The sequence below is a fragment of the Bubalus bubalis genome, chromosome 16 (genome assembly GCF_019923935.1).
Source record: "Bubalus bubalis isolate 160015118507 breed Murrah chromosome 16, NDDB_SH_1, whole genome shotgun sequence".
Classification (NCBI taxonomy): Eukaryota; Metazoa; Chordata; class Mammalia; order Artiodactyla; family Bovidae; genus Bubalus; species Bubalus bubalis.
This window is the reverse complement of record NC_059172.1, coordinates 48,426,009-48,443,522: the sequence shown is the minus strand read 5'-3', so window position 1 is coordinate 48,443,522 and position 17,514 is coordinate 48,426,009. Positions and strand designations below refer to the sequence as shown.

Below are 17,514 nucleotides of genomic sequence, written 5' to 3'. Positions count from 1 at the left end.
GCCTGATATCTACTGAGTGCTAGACATTAAGTGATCATTTCTAATGTTGTTTTCTTTGGGTGGTTTTTGTTTGTTTTTTGGGGTTATTTTGCAAAGAAACATTTTTTCCACATGAATAATTCTCCAAAAGCCCAACATACAAAAGAGATAGAAGAAGAGCTGCACTTACTGAAGCCCTGGTGATGAACCTGAAGCCCATTCACTCCTTCAGTCTCTTCCTACCCAAATCCCCAGGCTGGGAATATATGGTTCTTCTGTCTAAAACCAGAGCATCTGGTGGATGTAAGCATGTGGAATGGTGTGTGTGTATTTGGGTGTGTGTGTGTGGTGGAGGGAATAGAGAGAGAGAGATAATCTGATATTTTAAGTGATTAAAATATTGACAATGCTGTGATACACATATATTTTTATATGTACATTCACATATATATATATATATATTTTTTTTTTTAACAGAAATATATGGCCATCGGCCAGTAACTCCACCTTGACCAGAACTACAGATTTTTTGGTGATTGGTTAACTGGGAAATGGTGAGGATGTATCCACCTCTTGGGGTGGAGGGTGGGATGCACATCCAGAGGGATAGATACCAATGAGTAGAGGACCAGTGCTCATGAGTCTCTTCCCAGAGCAATCAGGGTCCACCTCTGCCATGCTGACACCTGTGAGATGTGACTCAGAGACTAGAGTTGGTTGCTTGTTCCTAGTGGAGACAGCCTGCTCTCAGAAGCTGTATCTTCATGACCCCCACCTACCAGAGCCTACTAGAGCTATTTTCTTAGAGGCTCCTTCTACTTTATAATGTTTTTCTTTGTTTTCTTCTTACAATGTGTTCCAAATGTCCGTGTACTTTTTACAGTGGCAAAGAAGTCACTTCAGCCATCGGCAGGTGAGGGGACCCATCTTCCCCTGATGTCATAATCTGGGAGGTGGAATGGGCTTCCCAGTCTGACAAAGCCCACATGAACAAATTGTTTCTTCCCCAGACCTTACTCACATCCTCCTTTATCACTGAACCACCCAAGAACAAGCCTCTCACAGAAGCTGTTTGATCTGGGGTTACTCTTCCCTGAGATCAAAATGCTTGCTGGAATTACCCAGGATAGATTGCGATTAACATGTGGTGTTTCACTGAAGAGCCTCAGGCTCTTGGCTTGGCTTCCTTACTTGAGCTGCCAAAATAAATTCCCACCCACACACATCCTTGGTCTGTCTGGCTTGCCTAAAGTAATAGAGGCAGAGGAGCTGTTCTATAGCAGTCTCTCCACATTTACCAAGGGAGGCCAGAGCTCTTTCATCTTAGGTGGCCCTCAACTCCCCCACCTCCCCAGCTGAGTTTCTTCCCTTCCCATTCTAACCAAGGGCTAAGAGCCAAATGGTCATCACTGCTTCTAGTTGACACTCTTCTAGAGTCTCCCTGGTCTTTGTCTTGGGCAGTGCAGCACCATTCATTCATCCCACATTCAACAAATATTCATTATGCATATGTGTTACTTAAATATTGCCAATATTTGTCATACCAGGCATGGTGCTGGGCCATGAGGACCCAGTGGTGAAAGAGACAAAATAGTCCCTGCCCTTGGTTTACACCTGTTTACACACAATAGTTTGGCTTCGTTCCTCTCTGATGCCTGTGCTTTGTCTGTAAAAAAGAATCACAAAGGAAAAATGCCAGTTCCTCAACCCATACGAGGGGATTCACATTTAAACTTATCTAACACTTAGTGAAATTCCATGTGACAGACTCTGGGTTACAGACAATTTCACATATTCAGAGTGCTCAGTAAATGTCTGTGGAATTTGATTGTTCATTAACATTATTATAGCTGTGAGAGGTATTATTTGCCCAGTTTTCAGTTAAGATGAGGTGTAGTAGAAACTTTCCTATGTTATCCACAAAACAATCATTACCACTACTGTTATTAAACACTACCATCGCCAAGACTATTCCTACCCCTACCGTGAGCACCACTATTATTACCGCTGCCGTTAGCACTACTATTACTACCATATTCCTAGTTCAAAATTAGGAAATGAGTGCATCAAGTACTCAAGTGTGTCAAGACTTGTTTGTTACCCTGTTTATATAACTTATATACAGAGTACATTATACAAAATGCTGGGCTGGACAACTCACAAGCTGGACTCAAGATTGCTGGGAGAAATATCAACAAACTCAGATATGCAGATGATACTACCCTAATGGCAGAAAGTGAAGAGGAACTAAAGAGCCTCTTGATGAGGGAGAAAGAGCAGAGTGAATATGCTGGCTTAAAACTCAACATTCAAAAAACTAAGATCATGGTAACTGGTCACATCACTTCATGGCAAATGGAAGAGGGAAAACTGGAAACAGACAGATTTTAATTTCTTGGGCCTCAAAATCACTGCAGATGGTAACTGCAGCCATGAAATTAAAAGATGCTTGCTCCTTGGAAGGAAAGCTATGACAAACCTAGACAGCATATTAAAAAGCAGAGACATTACTTTGCCAACAAACATCCATATCGTCAAAGCTATGGTTTTCCCAGCAGTCATGTAGGGATGTGACAGTTGGGCCATAAAGAAGGCTGAGCACAGAAGAACTGATGCTTTTGAATTGTTCTGGAGAAGACTCCTGACAGTCCCTTGCATGGCAAGGAGATCAAACAGTCAATCCTAAAGGAAATCAACTCTGAATATTCATTGGAAGGAATGAAAAGCTGAAGCTGAAGCTCCAATACTTTGGATACCTGATGTGAAGAGTCAACTCACTGGAAAAGACCCTGATGCTGGGAAAGACTGAGGAAGAGGAGAAGGGGGTGACAGAGGATGAGATATTTGGATGGAATCACTGACTCAATGGGCATGAGTTTGAGCAAACTCCAGGAGATAGTGAAGGATAGGGAAACCTGGTGTGTTGCAGTACATAGGGTCACAAAGAGTCAGATATGGCTTAGCAACTGAATAACAACAACATTACTACCATTACTACTACTCTTGCTGCACTATTACCACCATTACCACCTCTATTACTATAGAACTACCATTACCACCACTATTACTATAGAACCACCATTACCACCTCTATTACTATAGAACTACCATTACCACCACTATTACTATAGAACTACCATTACCACCACGATTACTGCCACTACCATTGCTACTTTCCTACAGCTACTACCACTTCTATGTCACTGAGTGAGTGAGTGAAGTCGCTCAGTCATGTCCAACTCTTTGCGACCCCATGGACTGTAGACTACCAGACTTCTCTGTCCATGGGATTCTCCAGCAAGAATACTGGGGTGGGTTGCCATTTCCTTCTCCAGGGGATCTTCCCAACCCAGGGATCTAACCCAGGTCTCCCACATTGCAGACAGACGCTTTACCCTCTGAGCCACCAGGGAAGAATCACTGCTAACCACTAAAACTCATTGGCTGTTAGTTCCAAGCCCTGTGTTAATATATTAAATTTATAAATTTAAACATCACAATAACCTGATCCATTAGAGATTATGTTCTTCTATTTTCAGATGAAATAATTAAGTGATAGTTACATAGCTACAAGTGACAAAATCAAACTGCGGGTCCAGGCAATATGTGAAAGCCCCTGCCCTTCAACACCATCTTCTACTTCCTCTCTAGATTCCTCTCTAGCACCCAGAGCTAGATGAGTCCAAAGCCATGCTCCTGACCATGAGATTTGTCTCAAGTATAGAATGCAGGGGGCAAGTCCATGAGATATGCAAATGTTGGGAGCTGAGCCTGAAGCTGGTATGGATTCAGGGATCACAGTGCACCTCCCAGCCAGGAACATTCCAGAGCAAAGAGGAAGTGAGCATAAAAGGTTAGGCTGAGGAAGTGACAGTCTCTGACCTCCAAAAAAGGAAGGTGAAAGGATTGCTGACAGAGAGCAGAGACCCACAGCGAATCCCAGGTTCCTGAGCTTGGGGAACCACCCACACTTCTGATGCAGCAGTATCTGAGTGGAAGCATTGCTCCAACCACACACAGGATAAGCTAGCAGAGTCCCAACCTCTCAGACCAGGAGAGATATTGACAACAGACACCTGGCAGATCCTTGCTGGCACCTCCCTGCCCTCTTCAGGTCATGGCTTCCACTCACTCTTCATCCCAACACTGCTAGCCCTGAAACTGATGCTGTAAGGCAACCCTGCTAGGTCAGTTCACTCTCTAAGCTCTTAACCCCCTCATACCCTACTAACAATATGCCCATGATAGGATGAAATCAGTGACCCACATCTTGTCTGGAATCCCCGATCCCTTCTGTCCACCTGCAAGCTTTCTGTGTATCCTCCGTGATCTAGTATCTCAAAGGTCACATCCCCTGTGAAAAATTCCTCTCTTTCCAGAACCCCAGCACTTCATGCATCCCACTCTTAGGGCAGCAATCAAACTCTTACTATTTTGTAGGGTTTCAATCACTTCTGGACTAAATTGTTGACAGCTAGGAATATGTTTTGTTTATCGTTGCATCCCCTATGGTGCCTAGTTCATTACCTGCCTTAGAGTAGGAGCTCAGTAAATGTGGAAGGAAGGGGGGAAGGAAAGGGGTGGAGGAGAAAGAAGGAGATTAGGAGGGAAGAGAAGTGAGAAGGGAGGAGGGGGGGAAGAGCAGAAGAAAAGAAAGAGAGAAGGAAGAAGGAAGAGAAGGAGGGAAGGACAGGGAAAAAGAGAAGAGGCCTTGGCATTTATTAGGGCATACCTCTGACCTTTCTTATGCTCAGCACCTAAACTTCAGTTCCCAATACGGACCCACGTGGAATCTGGTCTTGACTTGTGTTCATGTCTCTAGATTTAGAGGAAATCAAGAGGAAGCACATCTCTCAGAACTTCTTACCCACCAGGGAGCCAAAGGAAGTCACTAGAGGTAAAAGAGAGGCAGCTGGGGTAGGAAAAGGACATGGAATTTTAAGGTTCAAGATTTATGTCCCAGTCCCAGCCATTTTTACTTGGATCTGTCCCTGCCCTTCAGCTTCCCTCTTTATAAAAGGGCAATAGTGTCATCTCCTTCCAGGGAGTGTGGTGAGGATACAAATAAAAATACAAAGCGTGTGAAAGTGTGCTGTGGATGGGAGCACACCATGTAGATGTTGTTTCTTATTCCAATGAGTGTCTCCACCATGTCCGACTCCCTCGGAGGCAGAGCGATGTGAGTCCCTGCCCTCCCGGGAATCTGGCTCAAGCGTAACCACCTGCCTTCTTCAGGGGCCATGTCCTCAAGCCTCCCATGGCAGCCTCAAATGAGGAAGCCAACCCGGGATGCGTTTTGTGTTGCTCTTAGAACTCACCTCAGCTGACCAAGAAGGAGAAAGAAGGAAGGAGGAGATGCAGAAGCTGCAAAAGCCTCCTGGGTGCGAGCCACTCTAGAATAGCTCTTCCCAAGCTCTGCAGAGGCCTCGCCACTGAGGAAAATGCCGGAAAAATGCCGGCTAATTTCAGAGGCTCCACGTTGGTGGGCCAACAGCCCAGGGAGAATGAGCAATTATGATTTCCATCTAAGCAACATATGCTGTTTGCTGGCCTCTTTCGAACAGCTGTAGGTTAGTTGCTGTTAAGATTAGTCTCCTTCTCTCCTCCATATTTCAGAATTCAAATTAAACTAAAATAACAGCACCTGCTGAACAAAAACCCCATTGGAAATGTGTCCTCGTACACAATTACTGCAGGGAGGCTGGTCACCATTGTTACCCGCCTATTCTTCCTGAATGGGAACGACAGCGAAGTTTCCCAGGCAGCTGCAGCAATTCAATTGTATAACTGGAGCTGGCCCCACGCCAACCCTCAAGAACTCAAGTGGCACCAAAAGATACTATATTGATTTGCAATCGAACATAATAGGCCATCAGCTTAATTATTACTGAAGTGACAAGGTTCTGGGTATTTCATATTTATATTTCAGGGCCTGTGAAGGATGAATGTAAATCTTTTAAATGCACAGATTTGCATATCTTCAGAAGGGTTGAGTGCTCTTATTACATTCATAGCCTTTGAAAGACCAAAAGGACTGGCTATTGAACTCAGGTTGCCAGATCCCATCGGCATTTGCTTGGATGAAGAGACAAAAGGCATAAAATGGAAACTGCTTTTAGTCCGAAAAAAAAAAAAAAAGAAAAAACCAAAAAAGTGAAGCCCACTACTCAACTGCATCAAACTCAGACCTCTACTGGGCCTTTGAAAGCAGATTAGTTACGGGGCTCATTGGGACAGAGGCATTTGGTCACTGAGAAATAAAACCAATGACTTCTTGGATCCATGAGGCCCCCTTCTGTTCTCTCCTTCCAGCCTGTTCTGGGCTTTTGCATGTTGGTAGAACCTTTAGCGCTGCTGAGATGTGGGAAAGGAAAAGATAAGATGAAATAGAAGTTGACACACCAAATAGCTACTACATATACATTTGCACCACACTGAGATCAAAGTTGCAGAGAAATGGTCTCATCTAATCCCATGATCATCAACCCTCCTTCCCATACCTTCTATTAGGAATTCTCACCCTAGCAAAATTTTAGACCCATTCCAAATTCCCTCCTACCCCTCACTCTCTAGATCCAATAAGTTGTCAAATTTTATAGATTCCTTCTCCTGAGTCCCCCTAATCTTTGCTCTCTGTCCCCTCAGCCAGATCTCAAGAAAGAGCCTGGACTAATGAGCTCTTCCTATTACATATTCTAGCTTCCCTTTCTCTTACTGGATCTCAGTCTGCTCTCTATCCTGCCTTCAGAGGACATTTCTGAAAAGGCTGGGAACGTATGGTTCTCCTGCCTAAAACCCTTCACTGGCACCCATTTTACTTTGTTCATCTGTGTGTTATAAAATTGACTTTACTAAAACTGCACTTTATGCTTTACATGTCTTCTGCCTCTACTCAGGGGGCCTCATAGTCAGAAAACATGCCTTTAATTCTCTTTATCCCTAGGACCTAGGTGAAGACGTGTAATGCAGGAAGTGTTCAGTAACTGTTGGTTGATTCTTTATCCCCAAGGAAGATCAGACATGTACTGAACATCTATGGTATGTGAGATTTGTTCCATGCATGAAACAAATGGCCTTTGCCATATGGGAATCCAAGGCCTAGGACCAAGACACTGCTATCAGCACAGCTGCCTATGAATGACCAAAGGAACAGTTGAAGCATCAAATGTTCTCAGAACACAGATCAGCAGATTTGTGGCCTAGTATGTTTTTGAGAAAACAGAAATTCTGAAATCCTATTATTGAAGAAGCAGGGCTATTTGAATTACCTCTTTCGATCTCTATATTTTATAGGTAAGCAAATTGAGAACCAAAAAAGTAAGATTTATATGTTTAAAAGAGTAGTAGGAATTCTGAGTCCTAAATCCAGATTCCTTCCCACTATGTGTTATGAGATGTAGGGCTTGATTTGACATGGAATTGGGAGAATATTCCAGAGGATGGCTCTAACCATCCCTACCACCCTCAGCAACACTAATATCACCACCGCTTTCATCAGCCCAATCCCTAGCACCACTTTTTTGACCACCATTGTCTGTACTTCCCTGACAGTGCTCCAGCCCCACTCCTTTCTTCATCCCCAGCACCATGACTTGCACCAGAAAGATCTCTGGGTTGAGGAAAAAGTGGAACGATAAAGTGTTTTACTCTTGTTCCCATCATCTTTACCACTTTCACTCCTGCCTCTGTTGTACTCCATATTTTGGACCATCTGGACATTTCCTGTCTTTTCACATCCTGGGCTCTGGCACTGTCAAAGGGCCATTGTGATAACCTTCCTACTCTAGGAAGCATTTTTTTATTCACCTGAACTAAGAAGTTCTCTTTTATTCCAAGGGAGCTAGATCAAAGAGGATCCAGGAAAGAAAAAAGAAAGAGGAGAGAGGGCATTATAGAATTTGGGAAACCAGAATTCTCTCTACAAAGGTAATGGGGCAATAGGAGTTAAGATCTAATAATCTTTGAAGGTTCTGGGATTCCGGAAGGCCAACTTTATTCAGGTCAGGAAATATTGAGATGTTCTGCAGGAGAAAGTGAGATCCCTCTCTCTGACTCTTGAGTTCCCCATTGTTCTTTCCAACTTCTGCCTTTTGGGGGGACCACACGTAGGCCTTATAGGACATCCCTGGTGACTTAGTGGTAAAAAGTCCACCTGCCAATGCATGAGATATGGTTTGATCACTGGGCCAGGAATATCCCCTGGAGAAGGAAATGGCAACCCACTCCAGTATTCTTGCCTGGGAAATCCCATGGACAGAGGAGCCTGGTGGGCTAAAGTCCATGGGGTCACAAAAGAGTTAGACATGAATTAGCGACTAAACAACAACACTTAGACCTGCTTCTTTGGCTTATATCCTTGGGAAAGGCCCAGCTTCTTCATCAACACCACCCAGGAGAGAAATCCTGGGCTGGCAAAGACTCAGTCCCTAGAGTCCTCAGCAGCATCATCCCCATGACAGCCACTCCTGCCAGGCTGAGCACAAAGGAAGGCATTATCCTGCGAGGAGCAGAGGAGGCGCGGAGGACACCTGCTCAGGCAATTCTGTGATAAAAGGAAGCGAGGCTGAAAATTGGACAATTGTTACTAAGTAGCTGAGGACCCAGCTGAGTGGGATTTTCCTTAATAAGGATGATAGAAGCCAGCTTTAAAGGCAGATGGAGATTTTTCCAGAATCTAGGGTTTCACTAGGAAGAGCAGGAGAGGAAGGTTGACCCAGGAAAGGACATCTCTCTTATTCTCATGAAGAGGAAGGAACAGTGAGGGTCTTTCTTAGAGGCAGTGGAAGCATTTCACATGGGGCAGTATTGTTAAAGGCATAGTCTCCGTGGGCAACTTAGGGAGGTAGTGATTTCCGAGACTGAGAATGGGCTCCCTGATGATTAGCTACAAAGGACCAGACTCTCTTCTCTCTGCTTCCTAGGCCAGTAGACTGTGGAAATATAGGAGAGCACATAAAGTCTTGATTACAGCAAAACATTTGACAAAGTCTTTCTATTTTTTCTGGGATTCCCAGGTGGCTCAGTGGCAAAGAATCCGCCTGCCAATGCAGGAGACACAGGTTCAGTCCCTGGGTGGGGAAGATCCCCTGGAGGAGGAAATGGCAACCCACTCCAATATTCTTGCCTGGAGAATCTCCATGGACAGAAGAGCCTGGCAGGCTACAGTCTAAGGGGTCGCAAGGAGCTGGACACAACTGAGTATGCACGTACCTTTTTTTTATCTTCTTGGAAGAGACGGACGCTAGGCTAACAAGTGGGATTTAGCACTAGTTACTACCTACAATTTATTGAGTGCCAAGTACCCTGGTGGCTCAGATGGTAAAGAATCTCCCTATAGTGTGGGACACCCAGGTTCAATGCTTGGGTCCAGAAGATCCCCTGAAGAAGGAAATGGCTTCAGTTTCTTACCTAGAGAATTCCATGGACAGAAGAGCCTGGGGGGTTACAGTCCATGGGGTCACAAGAGTTGGACACAACTCAGCAACTAACACTTTCACTTTCAAGTACCATACTGAGATTTCCATCCATGGCACCACTGAATCATCTCACTACCTCTTTATAAATGAGGGAAGTGAGGCTCAGAGAGGTTTGGTAAACTCAGGGCAGCCCAGGTGGTTCTGGGCCATACTACTGCATAATGTTGTCTACAGTCTAGAATGGTAGACACACAGTGCCTGCTGTTCTCCTTACACCTGTAGACACACCAAAAACACACTTGTCACAATCATATACTGCTCTGACTCATACTCCCATGAGTGTGCACATGTTCACATACACATTATGGGGCTTCCACATTATAACCTTGCAGTCTTGCATATTTTTACCTCCTGTTTCTATCTAATGGACAGAGCTCCTCTCACCTCACTGCTAAAGTCAGGAAAGTTGTCTCACATCTCAGAAAAAGGCATTGATCATCTGGGATAATATTCTAAAATCCAGTAGGCTGTGATGGATGAGGGTGAGGGAGCCAGGGCAGTGAGGCAAGGCCCTGCTACCACCAGCTTTGCAGATCTGAGAACACTCAAGGCCAATCCCTGTCCCGACTGCTGTCTGGGGGTCAAGGGGAAATGAGACAGAAAGACCCTGAGGGATCCACGGGTCAGGTGTGCATTCAGATTAGCAGTGTGACCAGTGAGGAGCAGTCCCCGCATGTCTCCAAACCCCAGTGCCTCTATTATTAAGAAGGGGATAGACATGCTCATCAGGCTTCCCTGGTAGCTCAGCTGGTAAAGAATCCACCTGCAATGCAGGAGACCCCAGTTTGATTCCTGGGTTGGCAATCAACCCAGAAGGAGGGCATGGCATCAACCCAGGAGGAGAATCCTCCCTGGAGGAGGGCATGGCAACCCAGTCCAGTATTCTTGCCTGGAGAATCCCCATGGACAGAGGAGTCTGGCGGGCTACAGTCTGTGGGGTCGCAGAGTTGGACATGACTGAGTGATTAAACACAGCACAGCACAGACATGCCTTTCACATAGCATTGCTCTAAGGATTGTACACAGGGTGGATGAGCACAGGCTTGGTGCTGAGTGCCTGTGCCTGACTAATAGCTAGCCCAGCCCATTCTGCCATGTTCCCATGCTGCCACCTTCTGATGCCAAAGCCTTCTCCATGGCAAGCTGCACCGCACACTGTCAACAGCCCCCAGGGAAAAGGAAGTGGCAGAGAGTCAGGGGGGTTGAGACCCTCAGCTGCTCCTGGAGAAGCAGGGCTGACAAGGCGAGGATTGTTTTTCTCCCCTGGTGTGAAGCATGTTGACTTGCTGTTGATAGATGGTGGGATGATACTAATTAAAATGCAGGCAGGTGTGAGGGTGCCTCTTAGAGCTGTACTCTCCCTGGGGGGAGGGGATGGCATCAAGACTCTGTTTTGTACCCACAGCAGCAGGAGTGTCCTCTTACCCTCTCCTTCCCCTTCTGAGAGCAGGAATGTCTTGGAGGAAACGTCTCAGTTTTTCTTTTTTGTCTCAGTTTTTCTTTCACAGAGGCACTGTGGAAGCCCAGGCACATCTTCCCATCCTGACCTGATGGGCAGGGGAGGAAAGGGATGTAGACTTTTACCATCTTTCATATATGTCACAAGGTCTGAAAAGGTTCTGCCTTTGAAGAAACTGCTCAAGGGAGTGCTTGCCTTCTCCGCTCTCTGCCAGCTCTGCCTCTGTCTCTAGTGGTAAGGACTGTGTGCAAAGGACTCCCTCAGAGGGAAGACTCTGATAGTCAAAGGGAGAGGCCCACAGGTGCAAACTTTGCAGTGCTGGGTTTAGGTCCAGAGGTGCAGGGGCTGGATTTTGAACAGGGAGAATCAGTGACCAAAGCAAGGGCAGAGCAGGAGTAAGAAAGCAGAATGCAGAGTGGCTAATTCCTACAGCCATGGGCATGCCTAGCTCAGCTGGGGGGTGGGTTCCTTGTGCCTGAGCTAAGCTAGACTGCAAAAGAAACAGATAAGCTTCCCTTTGATTCTCCTTCTTGCCTCTTCCTGAAAGAATAGGAAGTGACTCCTGTGGATTAGTATTGAAAATGATAGAAATTATTCAGGATCGCAGCCGCCAAGTGACATGACTGAAGTGGTAAAATTGAGATTCAAACACTTCCTTCATTGCTGGAAACATGAACCTTGAACCACTCCATATCCTTAAACTTTATTTGAACAAGAGCCAGTGAGACTTCCCAAGGGTAAGTCCATTTAATACTCTATCTCTGCAAGCCCTCAAAAAAAAAAAAAAAAAAAAAAAGTGGAAGGAAATAAGGGGGCAGATAAGGAGGCAAGCTGGAGACTCCAGATTTGTTGGTCCCTGAGATTAGAACTCAAACCACAGACTTGATCTTCAACTTTCTGGGGCTTTCTTAACTGATTTGTAGAAAGTGATGAATCAGGTTAGGAAATATCTCACTATTCTTCAGTTCAGTCACTCAGTCGTGTCTGATTCTTTGCGACCCCATGGACTGCAGCACGCCAGGCTTCCCTGTCCATCACCAACTCCCGGAGCTTACTCAAACTCATGTCCATCAAGTCGGTGATGCCACCATCTTTCCCTCCTTCCTTTTATTCTTTCCATCCTTCTTTTTCTTCTCAACTTTTCTCCTCCTCCAGCTCCAGGAATAATTTGACAATCTTCATTTGGGGGTTTTTAAATATGTGTAATCATTTCTCTACCACCTGATCTGTAAATAGCAAGTTTAATGAGGATTGTCAGAAAACATTCCCCAGGGATGGGAATGACTTATAATGAAAATTGAACCAAAGTCCTCTCTAGGCCTAAGAGCTAAAACTGCTAACACTGTGGATTATTTCGGAAGTGTTGAAGAAAAGACAAGGTGAAGACCAAAAGAAATCTCTGTAGATTCAGGAGACCTTTCCTGTGAGCCCCATCTCACGTAGGGACATATTTCTTGGTCCCTAGAGCTCAAATTCCTTCTCCCAGTCACACATCAGGATGTCTCATATCCTTAGACTATAATTGAGAATATTATCCCAAACTATGCTGCTGGAGAGAAACATTCAATGAAAATAAGCAGAAAGATATTTCCAAATATGGTTTTAACCTCAACTTTTTGCTGGGAGATGCTGTTGTCTCTTTTGTTCTACTTCCCAGGTCAGGTTTTATTACTGTATTTTTAAATAACTAGTGGAAGAAAACTGAACAAAGCAGGGAAAAGTTCTAATTTTGGAGTTTGGGCCTCCAGAACTGTGAGAAATAGGTTTCTGTTGTTTATAAGCTACTTAGTCAATAGTATTTTGTTATAGCAGTCCAACTGGACTAAGACATCATTTATAAAAGGATTCCAGAAAGTGAAACAAAGCAGATGGATGATCAAAGAAACAATAGATGACTTCCTCACACTAAGGTGGAGAAGGCGATGGCACTCCACTCCAGTACTCTTGCCTGGAAAATCCCATGGATGGAGGAGCCTGGTTGGCTGTAGTCCATGGGGTCATGAAGAGTCGGACGCGACTGAGCGACTTCACTTTCACTTTTCACTTTCATGCATTGGAAAAGGAAAATGGCAACCCACTCCAGTGTTCTTGCCTGGAGAATCCCAGGGACGGGGAAGCCTGGTGGGCTGCCGTCTATGGGGTCACACAGAGTCAGACACGACTGAGGCGACTTAGCAGCAGCAGCAGCAGGTCAAATTTAGACCTGTAGAACCAAATCCATGATTGAACACCCTGGTAGAAATGATAAAAGGAGATATGCTCTAACACATGTATACCTGTGTATACATGTAAGGTCAAATTTAGACCTGTAGAACCAAATCCGTGATTGAACACCCTGGTAAAAATGATAAAAGGAGATATGCTCTAACACATGTATACCTGTGGCGGATTCATTTTGATATTTGGCAAAACTAATACAATTATGTAAAGTTTAAAAATAAAATAAAAAAAATTGTTGGGAAAAAAAAATAATAAAGTATATTCTGGCAACATGTTTGAATTTCCAGCAGTAGAAAACAAAAATTAAAAAGCTCAAGATTTCTGATTTTTTAAAAAATGGCAGATTGAACACTCGCCTTTAGTTTTATTTCCTCTTGAAATCTCACTAAAATGAGAGTCAAATAATGTTTAAAAATAAAAAGTTTAAAATGACATAGAAAAATAATGATAAAAATAATAGCAATGAAATTTGGGAAGCTTAAGGAAGTAGATGGATGAGTGTTACTGACACCGCAGACAGGAAAGCTGGATCCTAACTGCCAGCAAGAGAATATACCATAGAACACTGTAAAATCTCAAGAATCAGTAGCTACTTATGGGATTTGGGTAGATGGTGTTAAGAAGAGACTAAAATAAGGACTGACTAAATTCTGTTAAGAATTCAAATAGCATATACTCATACTATTTAAAGTTATAGAGTACATTTCTTAAAACCAGCTTAAAAAGTTGAAAGTTGTGCCTCTGTTTAGCAGAAATGGGAGAAGGTTGGGGCTATATTATTTTGTCTTATTTTGGGTTACAAGTCTTTATTTATATGACAAGCCTTGTGGAAGACACCAAAGAACAGTCCCTGTCTTCATGGCTACTAGAATTTACAGGTGAGGATGGGATAGAGGAATTGCTATGTAATGTTCATGTGCCTCGCTATCATGGAGAAATAAAAATTCAATATACTTAAAGAAAAATACAGATAATCATTATTAGAATAATAGAATGGATAGTTATCTAATCAATAGAAAATTTTTTCTATTGATATATAGAAATAGAAATGAAGTTATCTAAATACTATTTATAGGTAATGTTCTAAAACTAGATTGATCTAGAAAGGTTCTCAGGAATAGAGATGTACTAATGGATGTGAGAGTTGGACTGTGAAGAAAGCTGAGTGCAGAAGAATTGATGCTTTTGAACTGTGGTGTTGGAGAAGACTCTTGAGAGTCCCTTGGACTGCAAGGAGATCCAACCAGTCCATTCTGAAGGAGATCAGCCCTGGGATTTCTTTGGAGAGAATGATGCTGAAGCTGAAACTCCAGTACTTTGGCCACCTCATGTGAAGAGTTGACTCATTGGAAAAGACTGTGATGCTGGGAGGGATTGGGGGCAGGAGGAGAAGGGGACGACAGAGGATGAGATGGCTGCATGGTATCACTGACTCTATGGATGTGAGTCTGAGTGAACTCTGGGAGTTGGTGATGGACAGGGAGGCCTGGCGTGCTGCGATTCATAGGGTCGCAAAGAGTCGGACATGACTGAGCGACTGAACTGAACTGAAGGAAACATACACACAAATAGTTCTATTAGAACTCAAATTAAAATTCATGTAACATAAAGATAAAAGAAAGTAGAATGTTACTTAATATTGATTAGACTATACAATCTAGAATTAAGTATTATTACCATTTTAAGCTACTAAATACCTTAGTATTGAAATATTTTAAAAGCTGTTAGAATTATGAAGAGAAGTTAATAAAATTGTAGTGTGACTCAAAAAATCTCATTTTTTTTATAGTGTAAGTACTTAGCAAGTGAACAAAGTAAAAATTAAGTTGAAAAAGTTGCTTAAACTAAATGGAGAAATATATATACTACAAACAGAAGACTCATTATTTTCCAAAATTCATCACATTTTCACAAAAATAGTTTTCTCCTAATCTACTAGTAAAGCCTCAACAAATTCTTCACGTTTGAAACTATACATTGTTTTCTAAAAATACAATGCAATAAAACTAGACATTAACAAATCTTACCAGAAACCATGAAAGGAAGAAGTGGGTGGAATATTTTAGAGTGTTGAAAGGAAGATCATCAATCTTGAATTTTATAGCCAGGAAAATGTATTCCTCAAAACAGAAAAATGAAGACTTTCTTAGACCAATCAAAACTGAGGGAATTCAGTGTCAGAAGATCTGCCCTGAAAGAAATGTTAAAAGTTCTTCAAAGAGAAGAAAAATAATATAGATCATAAATTTGGATCTACATAAAGAAAGGAAAAATGCCAGAGAAAGAATAAATGAAGATTAAATTAAATATTTTGTTTTTCTTATTCTAATTAATCTAAAAGGTAATAACTTGTTTACAGTAATAATGTAATATTTTGGATGATAACAGAATAAGTACAAGTGAAATGTAAGACAACAATGTCCTAGGAGACAGGAGGGAGGAATTGGGAATACTCCATTGAGTACTTACACTATATATGAAGTGTTATGGGAAATCATTAAAAAAAAAAAAAACTAAAGAAATATAATTGATATACTAAGAGAGAAGACACAACTAAATTGTACAAAGTGCTCAATTAAAATAAGTGGAGGCATAAAAAGACAAGGGAAAGGAAACAAAGTACAATGAATAGACACAATTACAAACACAGTGGACATTAATACAACTGTATCAATAATCACTTCAAATATTAATAGTCTAAACACATGAATTCAAAGACAGAGAGTGTTAAGAGTACATTAAAAAAAAAAAAAAAAAAAAACAGAACCCAACCTGTGTGAAACTCACTTTCACACAGTTGTATCTAGCCTTGTCCAACTCTTTGTAACCCCATGGACTATATATAGCCCACCAGGCTCTTTTGTCCATGGAATTCTCCAGACTGAGTGGGTTGCCATTTCCTTCTCCAGAGGGTTTAAAGTAAAGGAATAATATATATACATATATATATATATATGTGTGTATATATATATATATATACACACACACACTATGTTTAAAACTGACCAAAACAAATCTAGAGTAGTTCTATAAATTAGAGGCAAAGCCAATTTCAGAGCAAGAAAAATTATCAGAGAAAAGGAGGAGCATTACATAATAATATAATGACCGGTTCTTCCACAAGATACCACAGTCTTTAATATGTATGGACTGTAGCCTGGCCTTCACTATCTCCCAGATGGTTGCCTGGCAGGCTACAGTTCATGGGGTGGCAAAAGAGTTGGACACAACTTAGTGACTAAACAGCAACAATAATAGAGAGGTAGCTTGCAAATTCCCAAATATTTAGATATTAAACAAGATACTTCTGAATAACATATGGATCAAAGAAGAAGTCTCAAGAGAAGATTTAAAATATCTTGAACTATAATTGACCCTTGAACAGCAGTTATACATCTTTAGATATGGCCCTCCATCTCTACAGTTCCTCTGCATCTATGGATTTAACCAATCATAGACTTGTAGTAAAAGTAGTAGTATAGTACTGTAGTATTTATTATTGAAAAATATCCGTATGTAAGTGGACACAGACAATTCAAACATGTTTAGTTCAAGAGTCAATAGTAAATGAGGAGGAAAAAACAACTTAACCAAATTTGTGTAATATAGTAGGAGTAGTGCTTGAGATGCAATTTATAGAATTAAATCTGTATTAGAAAATAAGGAAGGCCTAAAATTAATATTCTAAGCTTCCACTATAGGAAATAAGAGAAAAAGAAAAAGCTCAAACAAGTAAAAGAAAGGAAACAATACAAACTAGACTAGAGAGCAATGAAATTTAAAACAACCTAAAGAAATCAACAAACCAAAAGATCAATAAAATTGAAAGGTTTCTAGATATAATGACCAATAAAAGAGAGAAGACACAATTACTAACATCAGAATGAAAGATAAATTATCACTATTGACACCATGGACATTTAAAGGGTAATAAAGAATACTATTAATATGAACAACCCTATGCACACATTTGACAACTTATATGAAATAGACTAATTCCTTGGAAACCACAAACTACCAAAACTCATACAAGGAGAAATCAATCATCTTAATAAGCCTACATCTAATAAAGAAATTAAAAGAATAAATAGTAAACTTCTAAAAGTAAACACATCAAACTTAGATTGTTTCACTGATGAATTTCTAACAACCATTTAAGGGAAAAAAAGATATCAATTTTCCATAATCTCCCTGAGAAAGTAGAAGAAATAGTTTCTTACATTATGAACCTGGAGCATCTTGATGTACCAGAAAATAAGTAAATGCTATTAATAACGCAAAACCAAAACCAAAAACCACACAATGATGTGGAAGCATCAAAGGGATACAGAGGACAACTGGAAGAGCTCCCAATGGCCAAAGCTGGAATAAGTGTGTTGT

At 41.8% G+C, this 17,514-nt stretch overlaps 1 long non-coding RNA gene across 1 annotated transcript in view; it reads right to left on the bottom strand.

Moving 5' to 3' along the window:
- The window catches only part of LOC123329788, a 49,497-nt gene extending 34,176 nt beyond the window's left edge, over positions 1-15,321 (bottom strand). The window contains exons 1-2 of the long non-coding RNA XR_006545343.1: positions 15,162-15,321; positions 10,881-11,002 (exon numbers count right to left, since the gene is read on the bottom strand). This is a non-coding gene — a long non-coding RNA (uncharacterized LOC123329788). The remainder of the gene's footprint in view (positions 1-10,880; positions 11,003-15,161) is intronic.
- Positions 15,322-17,514: the final 2,193 nt, after the last annotated feature.